Genomic DNA, 13,977 nt, shown 5'->3' with positions numbered 1-13,977 from the left:
ATGCCCCTCAATGGTGGGGACTAGACTGGGCGAAACTTTTCATCTAAACCTATTTTAGATTCAGCAGTTTGCGAATTCATATCCATTCTGCTGAATTGTTCACGTCCAGCCCCTCCCCTCAGTTGTTAAAAAGTCGAAGCATTTCGTTTAGACACTTTCCAAACAAACCATTTTGATTTTTCACTTTGAAACAATTTTTTGTTTAAAAATGTCCTTCAGTTTTATTTTAAAAATTCAAAATGTTACAACCCTTGAAATGTTCCTGGGTCTTTTTTTTTTTTTTTTTTTTAAAGCTTTTTGGTTCATCAAAAATTTGGAAAAATGTTTTGTTCAACCTGAAACCAGTTTTTTTCCATCTTTTTTTTTGGAATTGCCAGTGACCAGAAAATTCTGTTTGCCCAGCTCCAGGGGTGGGTGAGGATTTTAGCGGTTCTATTGTGGGTCTCTGAGTCTCCTTGTTGCTCAAAGTTTTCTTATTGTAACAAATTTATTTGAGACGACGGCAGGATGGGCAAAAGCTTCCTACAAGTGGGGGGGGGGGCTGCTGGCACCCAAACTGTGGCCTAGCCCCTGTGCCATCCCTTCTCCTTGACCCCTGGCCCCCTCAAACCGCCCCTTTCCGAGGCCCCCCCTCTTGCCGCCTTTCTCCCTGAGCCCCCACTTCATGCCCCCCCTTGTCCCCAAACCCCGCCCCCCCGCACCCGCTCCCTTCTCTCCCTCTTCATCCAGTCGCTCACAGTTATGGCCAGTAAAAAGTGGTGGGCCCTGGTCCCCCCTGTTCCGGCACCCCTGGCTGAGAGTGGGAGAGGATGAAGAACTCCTTTCAAATATAACTCCCCCCCCACACACCTCAAAAAAGCACAATTTGCCAGCAACAGCAAAACATGCACCTCACCAACCCGGGCCAGTCCCGCTGTGCTGTGTGTGACATTCCTGTCCTGGGGCGGTTTATGTCTCTGAGAATGTGAACCCCGCAGGCCTGGGTGTTTCTCTGCGTCATGTGACCTCAGGGCTCCTGATGAGAGCCGTTGTTTGTAAATGTTTCAGTAGCAGACTAATTAATCATTCATGGACAGACAGACATTTATTCAAAATTAGAACTGGTCAAAAATAGCGGGCGTGGGGAGGGTCATGAAAATTGAAGAAGAAACCACTTCCCCCCCTCCCCCATATTCTTCAAACTTATTTGCAAATGTTTTTAATGATCAAATTTTTGTTTAGTTTTGGTGGGAAAAACTCCACGTTCTCTCTCAAGTGGGCAGAGAAATCCAAAATGTTTTTTTTTAAAAGGGAACTTTTTTCAAATGATCAATGTAATCCAAAGTGGCATTTTCAGTTCAAAGGTTGCATTGTGAGTGTAAAACCATTTGGAACCAGCTCTATTACTGTATAACAAGATGAGTTTATTTGTCATGCTGCATTGTTTGGGCCAAGTTCCAAGTGGTATTTCAGTTTTTGCACAGCTCTTCTCTTCTTGCGTCTGCACCTCTCATAAGCTGTGGCCTTAATCTCGGCCCTGGAAACACTTACGTGCATGTTTCACCTTAATGACTGCTATGAATAATTCCATTTCAATGGGACAACTCTGAGGCTGGGTTTACATTACGACCCTATATCGGTGTAACTACGTCATTTATTTCGTTTTCTTTCTTTTATATATGAAAGTTATTGAGAGGTTAAAGCAGGTAAAATACATGAACAGGTTCGGACAGTCCAAGTTTGTCAGTGCAAAGTGACAGCAGAGATGTGGGATCTGCTAGTTTTCCAGAAGTCTCTCAGGGTTACCCAGGATAACTTTGGGGATCTCTGTCTTGCATCTGGAATGTTCCCTGAAAGTGTCCAAACAGCTCAGAGATACAGAACCATTCCCTGGATCCATTCTTATAGCTGTCTTCCCCGGAAAGCAGTCTGGCAAGTGTTCCTGTCAGCTCTTTGCTAAGTTATCTGCCAAAACACTAGAGTTTTCAGGTGCCGAAGTAGCCCTTTGAATCATGGTGAAATTATCCTCCCCGTCACCACCAAAATTTGAAATGGTGCCCCTGAGTGCACGGTACCCTACCATGCTCCCCCATAGGAGCTGTATTAACAGGCAACTCTGCAAGTTCTCTGCATGCCTCTGCAAGTGACCCCCATGCCTCTCCATTTCCTTGGCCACATGTATCCTGTCCCCATGCTGGCGGCTACTCCAGAAAAAGAGGGAAAGAGCTCACCACTGCGACCACCTGAGGGAGGTGTTGGGATGAGATCAGCTGGTCAAAGGAGGCAATAGGGACAGAATCTGAGACTTGAAGCTCCTAGAGTGACCTCTGACCTTTCCAGACCTGCCCTTCAATCAGACACAGCGATTGTAAAGTTGAATGTGATAGTAACTAGACCCATTTTAAACCCTTCACCACACAAGACAAAGCCCGTAGGATTCATCATGAACTATTTATTTCTCCTCCCCTGGCTCCCTGCAGCCACCTTGGAGCTTTCCCTCGTCTCTCCCAGGCTGAGCTCACTTGATTGCAGGAGCTCAGCGGAGGGTCCAGCTTTGCTCTTTCGCTTCCATTCTTCACGTCTTTGGGTGGCTGCATTTGCAACTGAGCAGCCTGATGGAAACACTGAGTCCTCTGTCTCGGCAGGCAGGCCCAGCCGCGAAAGCCAAAGACTCCCTGAGAACAGGGGGAGGTTCGCCTGAACTCTCAGGAATGGAGGCTGGGCCCATAGGGTAGGGTTACCATATTTGAACTTTCAAAAAAGAGGACGCTCCTGGGGGGGGGGGGAGGAGTTGTAGCCCTGCCCCCTATCTACTCCCTCCCACTTCCTGCCCCCTGACTGCCCCCCGCCCCCAGAACTGCCAACCCATCCGACCCCCGCTGCTCCTTGTCCCCTGATCACCCGCTCCCAGGACCCTGCTCTCTATCTAAGCCTTCCTTCTCCCTGTCTCCTTAGACCCCCCCAACCTAACTGCCCCCCTAGAACTTCCCCCCTACCTGTCCCCTGACTGCCCCGCCCCCTATCCGCACCCCCGCCCCCTGACAGACCCCCGGGTCTCCCACACCTATCCAACCACTCCCTTTCCTCTGACTGCCCTCACAGAACCCCCAACCCATCTAACCCCCCCTGCTCCCTGCCCCTGACATTGCCCCCAAACCTCTGCCCCATCCAACCCCCCCTGCTCCCTGTCCCTTGTCTCCCCCGACACCTCTCCATATGCCCACCCCCTGACAGGCTCCCCCCAGAACCCCTGACCCATCCAACCCCTCCTGCTCCCTGTCCCCTGACTGCCCCTTGGGACCACATGCCCCTTCTCCAGCCCCCCATACCCTGCTGCTCAGAGCAGTGTGTCTGGGGTGCGGAGCCAGACACAGTGTCGCATTCCCCCGCAGAGCGCGCAGCTCCCCCCCCACCAGCCCCAGAGTGCTGCATTGGGAGGGAAATCCTGGCCCTTTGGAGAGTTTTACAAATTCCTCCCGGAGGGCGATTTAAAACCCAAAAATCCGGACATGGCCGGGAAAATCCGGACATGTCCGGGAAAATCCGGACGCATGGTAACCCGACCGCAGGGACTCCAGGATCTGCAGCTGCTGCCACCTCTATGGTGAATCCTCCGACTCATCACCAACCAGCTCTTCCCCATTCTGCCAGCTGGCCCCACGGTCTGACCGTGCAGGAGAACAGAAACCCTTTGGGACAGCAGGAGAGTCTCCTCAATGCCGCACTCTTTGCATGGCTTCCCGCGGTCACCGGGAAACACGACTACCCTGCCCCCAGCAGTCTCTCAAGGAGCTGCCGGCGCAGTCACTGGGCACCCACTCGTAATGGTATCGGGCAGTGGCATTGCAGAGGGAGCTGAGCAGACCGTCCCTTCTGTGACTTCCTGAATTGCTGCCAGGACGGATTCTCTTCTGCGCTAGGGAGAGTCCCCGAGGAAAAGCAGCTGTGGTGGGGGAGGGGGCAAGACAAGCTCTCCCCCTGAGCCCTTGACTAGCAGGCAAGCAGGACTCTGGGAGCCAAGGGATCGGTGTGTCTTGCTGGGAGAGCAGAGCTGGAGAGCAGAAAAGGGCATTGGAGGAAATGCAGAAAAGTCAGTGTCATGGCCGGGTCATGGGCAGCCAGACCTAGTGGTCAGAGGCAGAGTCCACACTCACGAGACAGGAGTCGAGAGTGAGCTGGGTCAGGACACTGGAAGAGCAGAAGCAAAAGACCAAATTGTGTTCAGCACCTCAAGTCAGATGAGTCACCCCGAGTCCGCATGCCAGGAAATCAAGCCTGGGGAGTGGGAGCAGGAACAGCAACACACGGTCCAGAGCCGGGGAGCAGCTCGGGTGTTCAGACAGCTTCTTGTTCCTGCTGCTGGTTTAAGGATGTCCTGGGGGCCGATTAGCTGCTCTGGGACTCTGCCAATAGGAGCCTCAAACTGGGTCTGGACTTCGTCAGTCCTAGGTAAGCAGTTTTTCGTAGGCTTCCAGGTGGCGTGCTGGAGGGTGGCTGCTCCCAGGAACCCTGCAGACCCGGGTTAATGACCCATGGGTCATGACAGTGAGTGATCTCTCCCCGCTCAAACCTCCTGCACAAAACAGTCTCCAGGGTCCCGGCCGCATCCTCTGAGAATAAAAAAACACAGTCACGATGACAAATAGGCTATGGAACAGGAGTCCCCTCTTTCTTGCAACAGCCCCAAGTGCCCGGAAGAGTGGATGGTTCTTACCTCCAGGAGATGCCTGGGATCTTCCATCTAAGCCTCAATGGGACCCTTGTTTCTTGGTCTGACAGGATGAGATCATCTGTCCCCACTGCTCCCTGCGCTGGCCTGGCTGCAGCACACGTCTGTGTAAAGAGGCTGGGCCAGAGAGATGTTACAGTCAGGGTCCAGGCAGCCCAGAAGGAGAACAGAGGGTCTGAAACCAGAAGACGAAGCAATCAAATCAGAGGATTCGACAGAGAAGTTTTCTACCCTACAGGGACATCAAAGAAGGTCTATTAGGAAAGCTGAGATGTTAGTCTGGAAACTGCTAAGGCAAAGATTGTGACTTGTTAAGATTCAGTTTAAGTCACTACAAAGTGTGTTGTGTTTTGTTTGTCTGTTTGAAATTTGTCTCTTTCTCTTACTTAGTTTCACTTAAAGCTCTTCTTTGTTACTGTGCTTCCCAAAGCACCTCAGGGTTGTGTGTTTGAGTGAAGTGTGAGTCTCCAGCCTACCCAACAGGCTGAGCTGTGCCCTGTCTCTCTGAAGGTAGCGAATAATTTCTGAGCGGTGCTGGGCCCAGAGTCCAAGGGCAGTTCACCAGACATCTCCTGTGAAGCCCAAAGAGACCAAAGGAGCAGGAGAGCTTCAGGCCCCACTGACCCATGGGAACTTCCCACAGAAGAGGCTACACAGGGCTCCAGACACAGCCAGCAGGATCCCTCCCACAAGCTGGGCCATGTCCTTCCGCTCCCAGCCCCACAGCTTCCTCCCCACCCCAGCCTCAGGAACCCCTCCCACCTCCCTGCTCTCCCCACCCATTCTCCAATACCAGGCTGTTTCCAGAATGGAAGCAGGTGTGTACCAGAGTTCACTCACCGCTAGATGCTGTCCAGGCCTCGGGTCACCGCTTTCTAGCTGGGCTAGCAACCCCGCTGATACTCACTCTTGCAGTTTGTTGGCTGGGAACTCAGCCCTCCAACCAGGTGACTGGCCTTTACTCCACTCCTTCCTGGGTCGTGCTCCTTCCAAAGTCCAAAAATGTCTTGAACAGAAACAAGGCCTTACACTCTCGTGGGGAGTTCTCTCTCAGCCTGATTTCGGCTCGCCCTGCCCTTCTTGGGTTTCTAGGGTCTTCTATGTCCCCTTCCTTAGGGACCATGAGAGAATCCAGTCCTACCCTGGACTCCAGGTTTTGGCCCAAGGCCGTTGACTGAACAGCTCGCTCTGCTTCTGTACTTTTGCTGCTGTTTCCCCTTGTTTCCTCTCAGGTGGGGCTCACTTGGTCATCAATTTGGCCTAGCCCCAGGCTAGGCAGCCATATGCCAAGCCACCCTCTTAGATACCCTCCTCCTTCAAATCCGGTCCAGCCCAGCTGACAGGTTTGCTGAGGGGATGGTGAAACCCCATTGCTGATCAGAAGGAGGTCAGAGTCTGTTCTCTAGGAGCTGAAGGTCCGTTTGTCCTGCTGCGGGAAGTGGAGCTGGAGAGCGGAGATGTTAGGTGAAAGAGACTGCATGATGGAGTTGGAGACTGAGGGATGGGAGCCTCCTCCCAGAAACGCTCCCAGGAGAACAGGTTTGAGGAGGCGTTCTCTGGGGAGTCTCTTGCTAGGAAAAGAACAAGGGTGGCACATTGATGGAGATGTCTCTGTCCCAGGGATGGGGGAAGCTCCCACCCAGGCTATGCAGCAGAGATCCCATTTCTCCCCCAAGAAACCCATATGCCCAAAGAAGTCAATGGTTCTTATCTCCATGAGGGAGCGGGGTCTTCCCTCTCAGCCTCTTTGAGAACTACCACTGCTTGGTTTCCTCGGACCAGGGACCTGCCCCCACTGCTCCCTGAGGTGGTTCAGCTTCTGACTGCACCTATCTGGGAGGCTATCACACACCCCAGGGCCTAGAAGACATGGGGGGAGGAGGCTCCTCTTCATGTCAGACTCTGAGAGCCCAGAGAAGGGCCAAAGGAAGAATAAAGGGCAGGAGATGAAGCTAGCCCTGAGCCTCTGTCCCATCCTCACCTCCTCAAATGTGGAGCTTCCTGATATTCAGTTGGGCAGACAGTCTGTAGCTCTGACACAAAGGTCCTTCTGCGCCATATGGGGCAGGAAGATCTCTACCTGGGAGCACGGAGGATGGGATGGGGGTGAGATCAAGGAAAGAGGGGAGGGGTATGGGTGTGAGGGAAAGGGCTCCTGCCCCAGATGAAAGAATTTGGGGGGCCGAGGGAAGGACCTGGCTCTACAGAGAGGGGAGAGAATTTCTGTGAGTGCCAGGGGCCTCCATTTCCTCTTCCACTAGCCCCCCATTTACAGTGAGACAGAGCAGTACCTGCAGCAGGGAGCGGGACTTGCTGAACAGGGAGGGGAACTTTTCAGAGCATCAGACGAGCCACAGCCCTTGCAGCGCCTCGGGCATCTGGTGCAAGTGCCTGATGATGTGAAGCTGGCACATGACCTTGGCTGTGACATCCTCGTGCTGCAGGGGAATGAGAACATGTCAGAGACGGAGACACTCCCCAGGGATCAGGGAGGATTAAGGGCACCTGGAACCAGCACCATCATTTCCACCCAGCAGCTGCTCATGTCTGAGTGGTGGATTCACCCTCCCGACCCCCAGGATGGAGGCTTGTTGTCCTCTCTAGTGACCTCCAGTGCCAACCCCCCTCCTTGTTGGCTGAACTTCTGCCACCTCCCCATCCGTGCCCCTGACAGCTGTTCCACCTCCAACCCACCTGGGGACACCGCTCAAGTTCGTAGAACTCTCTCCTCCACCCCTACCTCCATTCCCACCCAGGTAGGGCAGGGAGGGGGCTCTAGCAGGGTAGCGGGGGGCAGGAGGGATTCTGGCAGCAGTTAAGTGGGATGGGGAGAGCTTGAGACCTTTCCCCAAGTCACCCCAGTGACAAAAGCTGAAGACACAGGATGGCAGGCCTGGGGAACGGGGCAGGTCAGCAGCCCCGGCTGACTGAATCCTCCCAATCTCTCGGGAGCAGGTCCAGCCCTACCAGCAGCAAGACCAGCTTCCCACGCCCATGTGCCTCAGCCCTTCCTGCTCAGTCGCCATCACCAGTCAGTCCTTGGCCTCCCAGGATGCCAGGGAAGGGAGTAACTCTCGATGGTGGCTCGGGTGACATGGACACTAGGCTATGGGGAAATGGGTGCAGCTCTGTGGGGCAGGAAAGGTTCCCAGAGGGCACTTAAGGGACTCTTCTGTCCTTCCCAGGAGTGATAGCAGAGCACCACATCCTAAGAAGAGAAGTCCATGAAGTCCAGAAGTCCCCACTAGGCTCCTTGCCACCAGGCCAGCGAATGGCGATTGGATGGGAATGAGGCCCCAGCCCCCACCCCAAGCTCCTGAGTCGATTGCAGCTGCTTACCGTGACCCCCATCAGTTGCTGGGCTTCCCCCAGGAGGGAGTAGACGAGCACCAGCCCAGCCTGGCTGACACGCAGTAGGGGGTCGTGGATGGCCAGCACTGCTGTCTGCAGGAAGGATCTTTTCTGCCCGATGGAGAAGAATTTTCCAAAGACCTAAAACCAAGAGGACACGAGGCTCGAGCAGATTGCCCACAGCCAGGCTCCAAGTCCCGGCGGTACAATGGCCTCTAGTGCCCCAAAGGGCGGGGAAGAGAGCTGCTGTGGCCAAGGCACTTCATTCCCCAGGAGGCTTTCAGGCTCCCAGGGCTCAGGGAAGCCCCTTTATTAAAAGGTCGCAGATGCTTAGGGACCAAAGCCTCCAGTGGCTCTTTCAGGAGGGCAATTTATGGCAGGGGCCAGGATGGGCTGGAAATGGATCTCTAATGTGTGTGAGCAGGCCCACTCTGCTGTGCAGGGCACAGAGACCACAGGGGACCCTGTGTTGCTTCCAGCAGAGAGATCTCCTGCACCTCAGCGGCTAGAGGAGTGTGCGTGTGTTGTGGGGGGTGAGGGGGTTGGAGATGACAGACCAAAGGTCTCTTCCCCCAGCTAAGTGATTTCTCTAGTTGCTGGCTATGGCCTCTGCAGCTCCTTGGTTTCTTCAAGGGGAATCCAACCTGCAGCCTGACAAGGACAAGGAGACTCATGGCCCAGTCCCCATCCCAGACGCTCCTCGGAGACTTTTCTTCCGCTGCAGCAATTCAGCTTGTGGGAGGTGGGACAAGCTCACACAATCTCTTTCACGGGACGTCTGTGGAGGAGCGTTCTGTAGATGCCCTTCTCGATCCAGGAGCCACTCCAAGGCCTCCTCTGTGATGTTGTGGAAATCACCCATTTCACCTTTGACTCCAGGCTGGGGGCACTGTGTTACAGTGTGTTCGAAGGTTTGGATATTCTCACCACAGTTGTGAGACGGGGGTGGGGGGGGTTTCCTTGATTTTCTACTTGTGCCGCAAGTAGCCGCAACTTGGCTCAGTGACAATGTGCTTCTTTGGAACAGTGGCTGAGGTCCAGATACTCTGCCATTCCCTGGCCGGGTCTGGAGACATGAGGGGGGCGCATGTGTTCCATATTGGCTCTGGAGCTCCCTATGTCCCCTACCCAGTTCCCAGGTTGGGGCGTTCTGCTTCCTGACCGGCAATGGAATTGGGCAAAGCCCACCTCCTTTCTCTGCTTCTACAGGGTGCAGGGAATTAAACAAGGGTCTGATCAAGCAATCGTGACTGACTGACTCAGGGCTCTCCTCTCAGAAACTTGGCAATCAGCCAGGAGGTCAAGGAGTACAGAGACACCCAGAGCTATAATCCTATATTAACTCACCCACCCGGGGATCCTCCTTATGCCACGTAGCAATGCAGCCATGTAAGACACTCAAATCACGGCAACTAGCGAGGTTCCAATGTGGGACCTTTCGCACCAGCCTGTCCCACTGGTTGCTGGATGAGGAACTCTGAGCTGGAAATAAGGAGTGGGCTCTTTTCCTGTCTCCAGGAGGCATCCGCTGCAGGGAACCCAGCCAGCCACACTCCCTGAGCTGTCTCATGCCCTGGCACAGTGTCCTTACCTCCCCAACTCTGGCTGTATTCTTGTAGCCCAAGAGCCTTCTGTCCTGGTGCCAGTCATAGCACCAGAGATCTTCCGCGTCATGTATGGTCAGGCCTGGAAGAGAGAGAGAGAGAGAGAGAGAGAGAGACTTTTCTCATTCTGGTTGCAGTGTCTGTGTCCTTCCAATCCCATTGGTGGCTGCACAGTGGAGTGGAGAAGAACAGAGGCAGAGAGAGACTTGTCCTCCAGCTGGGTTCAGTCTGAGAGAACTGGTCTGGGGTCCCATTATCCACCTGTGGTCACTCATAGTCCCTGTCACGGAGTGCCCGGGCGATGCTCTGGAACTGCTCCCTATGAAGCCAGTCAGGACTCTGGGGCAGTCGCCTTCCGGTGAGCAGCCTGTCCGCAGGGCAAACAGCTCACACGGCTTCCACCTTCCTGGGTCTGACCTCGGAGCATTCAGCATCCTCTGCCCCTCCGTGTGCTTCCCACAGTGAGACCGCTCAGGCGGGGCTCCTGGGGAAGCCAGAGGGTCCTGCACCCCAACTCCGCAGTCAGACGGGACTCTCAGCCAGCCAGTAAAACAGAGGTTTATTAGACGACAGGAACATGGTCTAAAACAGAGCTTGCAGGTGCAGAGAACAGGACCCCTCAGCTGGGTCCATTTTGGAGGGCAGTGAGCCAGACAACCACGTCTGCACTTCACTCCATGTCCTAGCCAGCCTCCAAACTGAAACTCCCTCCAGCCCCTCCTCCTCTGGGCTTTGTTCCTTTCCCAGGCCAGGAGGTCACCTGATTCCTTTGTTCTCCAACCCTTTAGCTCTCACCTTGCAGGGGGGAAAGGTCCAGGCCATCAGTTGCCAGGAAACAGGGTGTCGGCCATTCTCTGTGTCCAGACCCCTGCACACACCTGCCCTCTAGGGCTCTGCAGTGATCATACACCCTTACCCCACCACCTAGATACTTAAGAACTGCATAAGGGAAATTGAGGCACCCCCACAATATTCGGAGGAACCATTAAGAACAGTCCCACTTCGTCACATCTCTCCCCCCTTCGAGATCGAACTGAGCGGGGTCACTTTAGGCGGTGACCTGGGGAAGTTCGAAGCCACCAACGTTCCCATGGATGCCCCAGCGTCTCTGCCATTCCTTGGTAGGAGTTACACCAGGCCCTTCCAGTTTCACGCCCTCCCTTAGGTCGGGGGTGGTCGATAGCACTCGCAGGCCGCATGTGGGAAGGTTTCTGCGGCCCGCCCTTTGGCCACCCCAAAACCCCAGGGGGTCAAACTTGGATTGGGTCTTCTCCCCAACAAGCTGGCCAAACACAGCCACTTGGTTATAGGACTGTTTAAGTTTCTTAACAGCTTTCACTCCATCTGAGACCTTCTCAAAGCTATCCACACTGGGTCTTTCAACAGGACAGTCAGTGGATCCATTCACAACAGAAAATTTCTGGCTGTTAGGAACTGAAACTTTCTTGATTAAATCACTTTCACACCCTTCAGTTGCAGTAAACTGCTTGCAAAGACTCCATGAGGATTCCTTTCCCTAGGGCTTTTCTATGCAACAATTCACCCCTCCCAGAAATTCTGCTCTTACCCTCTTTACCTAGGGCTTGCTCTAGAGGAACACGTTCCTGAGCAACAACAGACTCTTTCTGGGTCTCCCTTACATCCAGAATTACCTATGGCCCGTCCGGTGGATTCCTACACAATCCCCTTTCAGGCAAACTGACAGACTTCCTAGATAAATGGTCAGAAGCCTTCTCCTTCCCTTTGCCACACACAAGTTCAGGAATCTTTTCCTTCTTGCTACAGGTTTCCACACCCTCCATAGGTAACACAATCACATCACCTTCACGCTCTCCTTGTGCCCTGGCTAGGATCTCACCCTGATTAGACAGAGTTGCGACACCCTTTCCCAACCACACACGAGCAACAGGCAAAATACAAGCACCAGAATTGTCTGGTCTCTGGGATTTTACATAGACACTAACTGGATGCGACCGAGTTACAGGGCCATTCTCCTGAGCAGACACAAACTTAGGACCATTCCCTTCCTGGGCTTTAGCTGAATCCAGAACCAGCTCTGAGACAACTGCACAACGCTCAACCATCACAGGCTGCAAAGCCCCTTCTGTCTGCTCCACAGACCAAGAAGAGCCGGACACACTTTCTCCTTTACCAGACACACAGCTTGGGATCTCATTCCCCTTGTCCCAGCACACAAGGCTGGTCACAGACACCTGCTTGGAGATCAGGGTAGCTCCCTCCACAGGCAAGTCAATACCTCTGACAGGCACAGGCACGTTTCCTTCACTGTCCCAATTCTCCACCCAGCTAACAGGTAAGGTCCAGGGACACTCATCTTCCACTCTCCTCGCCTTCCCACCCTGCTGACTGGACAAAGCCATCAGATCACAAGGCTGCCTAGGCTCATCCAAACTTTCCTTACCAAGCACCTTGCCACTCCCCACAGATCCCCTCCCCTGCCTGTGTCTCCCCCCACTCAGCTGGGGTCTCAGCTCCCCCTGTGCTCAGTGCTGCCCTTGCTGTGCCAGTGGGGGTAGGCAGCGAGCTCGCTGCTTTCCTCACTGCATCAGAGCCAGCGTGAGCCCCCTCTCCGGAGTGCAAGGGCGTAGGGAGCATCTCTCTGTCCCACCCAGCCCCAGGGGTCTGCTTACAGGCAGGCAGGTAGCCTGAGCCTAGCGGCTCCTCCCTGCTGCGAGCCAGGTCATCTGCATTTTCACTGACCGTTTCCCTCTCCACCGATTGGTTCCCTGGATTCAAATTCAAACCCTTGGCCGTTACAGGAGCAGGGCCTGGATCCTGTCCCAAAGAGACACAGTTGCCCCACAACAGGGTCTCGCAGCTGGTGTCCTGGAGCACCCCAAAGACCAGCCAGCCCCACCCCTCCTGGGTCTGCACAGGGATCTGGGCCATAGGCAGGGCGAGGGGCTTCGTCCCTGGGACCCTCACCCAGCTCACACAGCCCCTCAACCTCTGAGGCTGCACCACCCAGGGCCTGACAACAGTTCTCTCTGTCCCAGGATCTCGCCACCCCAGGAATGTCTCCCCATTGACCATCACCTTCCGCTCCCACTGGGGGTCCGAGGGGCCTGGCCCCAGGAAACTCCACACAGACATATAGGTTGGGGTCAGGAGTGGGAGCCTGTCCACCTCCCCACCCATCTGGCCGACAGAGTCTATGGCCTTGGGACCCAGCAAGGGAGCTAGACACCGGGGCTTTTCCGCAGGGTCCCCCTGGTTCAAATCTCCAGCCTGCTCAAAGGCAGTGAGGTGGGCATCCACATCCCCCCCCTCCTTAACCAGGGGCAGCAATTTAGTCTCGAGGTTCCCTGCGGAACTGGCCCCCCGGGGTCTATCCCCACTCACCCCTGGGAGGCCTAGGCCTCTCCGCTCCCCCACCGCCAGTTCATGCTGCTGCTGCTTCTGCAGCTCTTTCTCGGGCTCTCGCTGTCTCTCACAGTCCTCTTGCTCTCTCGGACTCAGCTCCAATCCCGTCCATCTCCGATCCCCGGATGGGGAACCCGATCGTGAAGACCCCCGTCTGGTCGGGGACAGGAGTCTTGGCGATGCCTGCCTACTACTCCAGCTGCTCCCAGATCCTGCTATAGCCCCATTTGGGGTCAGGAATCTGTCCCTTAGAGCGGTCATCCTCCTCCAGCTGCACGATTAACTGTGCTTTGGTGAACTTTCCAATGCTCAACCCTCTCTTTTTGCACAGGGTTACAATGTCCTTCTTAAGAAGACGGTGACAGGCCATCACTCCACTCTTCCCAAGTTGTTGTGGACTCACAGGCCTGTGTGCTCGCAGCTCCCCACGGTTTCCAGGGAGAACCCCTAGTGTGCCAGCCCTTCTCGAGGTCACCACCTCTTTGCCAGGGTCGAGCTGCAGACTCCTCCGCCCCTGGGACCGCTCGCTGCAGTCCCCCGGGGGACCCTGTTACTGCAAAAGTCCTTTTCTCTGGTCACACAATCCTAGGGGTTAACCGCCCCCTGAAACCGTCTCTCTCTGAATCTTCAGCACGCCTAGTCCCCATCAATCCCCCTTTGTTTTACTGCTCCCCAGTCACTTACTGCAGGAAGCGCCATCCACGGGGTGCAGTAGATCCCACCGCTGCCACCAGTTGTCACGGAGTGCCCGGGCGATGCTCTGGAACTGCTCCCTATGAAGCCAGTCAGGACTCTGGGGCAGTCGCCTTCCGGTGAGCAGCCTGTCCGCAGGGCAAACAGCTCACACGGCTTCCACCTTCCTGGGTCTGACCTCGGAGCATTCAGCATCCTCTGCCCCTCCGTGTGCTTCCCACAGTGAGACCGCTCAGG

This window comes from Natator depressus, chromosome 14 (genome assembly GCF_965152275.1).
Source record: "Natator depressus isolate rNatDep1 chromosome 14, rNatDep2.hap1, whole genome shotgun sequence".
NCBI lineage: Eukaryota > Metazoa > Chordata > Testudines > Cheloniidae > Natator > Natator depressus.
The sequence above is the reverse complement of the archived record's forward strand: the minus strand, read 5'-3'. Positions refer to the sequence as shown.